The sequence below is a fragment of the Frieseomelitta varia genome, unplaced genomic scaffold, assembly GCF_011392965.1.
Source record: "Frieseomelitta varia isolate USP_RPSP 00005682 unplaced genomic scaffold, Fvar_1.2 scaffold_214, whole genome shotgun sequence".
NCBI classification, from domain to species: domain Eukaryota; kingdom Metazoa; phylum Arthropoda; class Insecta; order Hymenoptera; family Apidae; genus Frieseomelitta; species Frieseomelitta varia.
The window spans coordinates 754464-758533 of record NW_025109906.1 but is presented as its reverse complement, the minus strand read 5'-3'; the positions used below and the strand labels follow the sequence as shown (position 1 = coordinate 758533).

At 43.7% G+C, this 4070-nt stretch overlaps 1 protein-coding gene and 1 long non-coding RNA gene across 2 annotated transcripts in view; both read left to right on the top strand.

Moving 5' to 3' along the window:
- The window catches only part of LOC122527250 (fasciclin-3), a gene marked incomplete at its 5' end in the record, with an annotated part of 26728 nt that overhangs the window by 12750 nt on the left and 9908 nt on the right, over window positions 1–4070 (top strand). The gene's annotated exons all lie outside the window — the stretch shown is intronic.
- The window catches only part of LOC122527221, a 7687-nt gene continuing 4815 nt past the window's right edge, over window positions 1199–4070 (top strand). Inside the window, exon 1 of the long non-coding RNA XR_006306309.1 lies at window positions 1199–1938. This is a non-coding gene — a long non-coding RNA (uncharacterized LOC122527221). The remainder of the gene's footprint in view (window positions 1939–4070) is intronic.

Here is a 4070-nt window from a genome sequence, read left to right as displayed (position 1 = left end):
CCCCCCCCAAAAAAAAAAGTATAAAAAGAAAGAGATCCACACACACACTCCGCACGTTTTGCCTTGACCGATCGTGGCGTTGCTTGTTGCAGCGAGGCGTCGGGGCGACGAGGAAGCTGCGAGCGGTGTCGGCGCCGGAAGCGAGGCGCACATCACCCCCGGGGACGAGGACGAAGAGGATCACGAGGACCCGCGTATCATCGACGAGAAGATACCGCAGGGCGGCCAGGAGAATCCGATACACGCGAGCACGGAATACGTGAACGGCCGCACGGACATCAAGGAGCCGAAGAAGGACGAGAAGACGGACACGCCTGTTTAAAGACCGGCCGTACGCTCGACCGGTCGTACCTTCTTCAGCCGCGGAAATAGCCTGCCACCACTCCGAGTTTCAGTTCGGCAAAACCCTTTGCAAATCCATCTGCAACCGCGTCACGTGTTAACGCCTTTGGGATATCTCGTCTCACGTCTCGATACGCGGTATCTTCGGACTCTGTCTCTCTCTCTCTCTCTTTCTCTTTCTCTCTCTCTCTCTTTCTCTCTCTGTCTCTTGAGGAGATAGCCCGGCGATCCCCAAGATCGGATCGACGTTCGCCTCTGTTAATCGACTGAAATTACAGCGAGATCACGGTCGAGATTATAACCGCGAAAGCGGCGATTCAACCGGTAATGTATGACATTACCGCGCGTTTAACAGAGGATTTGTAGCTTTTATTTCCGAGGAGGAACATCGTCTGTCACTTGGCGACGTCAACGCGCCAAGTTCTTTTTTTTTCAGCTGCTTGTTAAACGACGGTAGTCTACCTTCCGGGCAGAATTGTAGATTCACGTGAGTCGCGAACACAAAGCGAGGAAAGGAAGTGCAAAGGGTTCGAAATCGAGAGAGCAGAGAGGTGCGCTGTCAGTCGTGTCTTTGTCTTTCGGAAAAAGAAAAAAGATAGAAAGAAAGAAAGAAAAAAAACGTACGCTCGTTGTCTCCCCTTTGTGCGTGTCCCGTCGCGACGAGAATCTCACTTTCTACTAAGTATCTTAAGGCAAATTCTCTCCTGTCTTTCCTTTTCTTTTATAATATAATTTTTATATCATATCATATGTACTACATATTATATATTGTATAATACACATATATATGATATATTATATGTATCATGTATTATATATTATATAATATTCTCATATAAATTTTACATTATTTTAATAATATTTTTATATTACGTGATAATTTATTTCACGGGACACGCACGAATGCGTTGATTTTAATTACCTCGTGAGAGGAAACGATTTACCGTTTCAAGAATCTCGATTTCGTTTCGTTTACCTTGATTACTCCGCGATTTCCGTCTATTCGATGGCAGCTCTCTGTTCCCCGGTAGCCGGAGGAACACGACTCGAACACGACGCGATTCTCCGCTCGTCAGCGATCGGTGAACGATCCCTCGATGCCTCGCGAACACGCAATCGCGTACATCCGGTCCGGTCAGTCGCCCTTGTAACTTTTGTAAATAGGAATTTTCGCACCGTCGCCCTTTCCCTTTTCATTCTCGACAAACTTCACACGTTTTTCACAACGTATGGGGAAACATTCGCTTCTGGATCGAGTCACTCACACGTTGCTACTTGCGATCAGTAGCACCTCGAGGATCGATCGAGGAATCTCGAGCGTTTGCAAGAAGGGCAACGAACGATTGACTCGTTCGTGCTGCGCGTCCTCGAGGAGTTAAAGGATCGGAGTATATATCGCCTAAGATATCATTGTTCGCGACCTGTCCTCGAATTATACCGCTCTATACTCTGTAAGCAAGGGAGGAATTTTCCCTTGCCAGTACCCGGAGATTCGCGCTCGAGAGCGAAAGTGAAAGAGAGACAGAAAAAGAGAGAGAGAGAGAGAGAGAGAGAGAGAGAGAGAGACACAGACACAAACACACACACACACACACAGTGACATTGTGGTTTTTCACCTCGCTCCGACGCGAACGTGTGTCGTTTAATTGCGACGTCTGGCAATTGTTTAAAACTGTTGTGAGTGACCAAGCGCCCGAGGGAAGAAGGAAGGGAGAGACAAAGAGGACGAGCCGAGTTCTCCGGGTAGCTGGAAAGTCTCTCGCGCACGCTGGCGCGAAACAAATCAAATTTTGTAGTCGAAGTTTTTACTAAAGAACGCGTCGACGTTGAAGAAGAGTGGGGTTAGGGGAGTGGAGAAATCTAAAACGCGAGAAAAGAAAGAAAGTAAATGATTGCGCGTGCACGACGAACAGGAAATTCTCCACGGGTCGGTAATTCACGATTTTGTTTTTCATTTTTGTCCTTTCACCGGGAGTTTGTTTAAACATATATATATATATATATATATATATATATATATATATATATATATATATATATATATATATATATATATATATATNACATATATATATATATATATATATATATATATATATATATATATATATATATATATATACAGAGATTTTTAACGAATTAAAGCAAACAGACGCTGGCAAAAGAATCGAAAGAGAACCGAAAGCTTTCCGCCCCAGTTTCGGCTGAAATTCACGCGTCTTTTCGACAACTTTGCGTTACGAATTATCGCCGTGAGAAGAAACCGTTTTGCGTGCACGCGCAACGGGATCTGTTATTGAGAATAATAATAATAATAATAATAACAACAATAACGCCGTTGCCACGTTCGGAAAAAGGAAGAAAGAGCCAAGGGGAGAAAAGAAAGAACGCGCGAGAGAGAACGAACGCGGTTCCAAACGACGTAGCTTTTCGTTGTTAGACGAAGCCCGCCCCCTTTTTTTTTAATCCAGAACACTGCGACACGTGTGGCTCCTGTATCCCGCGTTTTGTAATTTCGACGGACTCTTCTTTTTCTTTTTTTTTTTTTTTTGTTTTTCTCCAACGAGAAACAGTATTATTTTGTACGTTTCGAAACGATTCAGCGATGTTCTGTACCGCGATTCTTTTTTTTCTTTTTTTTTTTTTTCAGAGACAGGTTTTTCGCCCTTATCGCGCGACTGTTATTTTTTTCTTCTTTTTTTTTTTCTGCCACGTGCAAACGCGATATCGACATTGCACGCTCAATCGACGATTCAACGACTGTCCGGAACGAACGATCTTCATAATACTCTTACAATACTCGGATGTGTCGCGATTCAGTGATCCCCGACAATGGTTAACCGCGTTTCGAAATGTAGCTTTCATTTGACAATCCCGTTTTAATCTTCTTTCCGACGAAGCGTTTTCAACGAGGCGCAAATACGCATAACGTTCTCTAACGAGGAAAGTTCAGCGACTGGAAATTTAAAACAAATTCGGAACCTTTGAATAACTATAGTTTACATGGCAACAGGGGAGGGGACCCTTTTGCTGTGAAACGGTTTCGCGAGGGTGAAACTTCTCCAAAGAAAAACTTTTGCTTGCTGGTTTTACAATTTCTTCAATTTTCTCCCCCTCCCCCCTCCTCTCCCCCGATTGCAATGAAACATCAGAAACGTCTTTTCACGTTCTATCATTTTGTTTTTTGAATGTACGCTGCAATTTAACCCGGCAATTGATAAACAAAAAAAGATACAACAGTACAGTTTTATTTTTATAATAATTTTCGGGGATTTTTCATAATAATTTTAAGGAACGATCGCCGTGTGAATTGCACTCGTGCAGAGTTCGAACTTCCCTCGCAAGAGAAAAACACATCGACAGGAAGATTTCTGCCAAGAAATGAAATGTATATCGTGGCGACACGGGCGAGAAACACGAAAAAATCATTCGCGGGGTTGAATTCACCTCGACCGGAAGTGCGTCCCATTTATCTCGCGTATCTTTGCACCTCGAGATCGCGGACAAAGACTGCAAACATTCCTATCTCGAGCCTTTTACTCTTTTACTCGGCGACAGTTTTTTAATCGAAGTTTTTGAATATCGCGCAGTCGCGAGTTTCATCGACGAAAACGAAAACGACGACCGAGCATCCGACACCGGCGTAAAGAAACGAATTTTGATACGAATCTTCACGATCGACTCGACTGCGATTCATTCGATTCTCCGGCAATGATGATAAAAGAAAA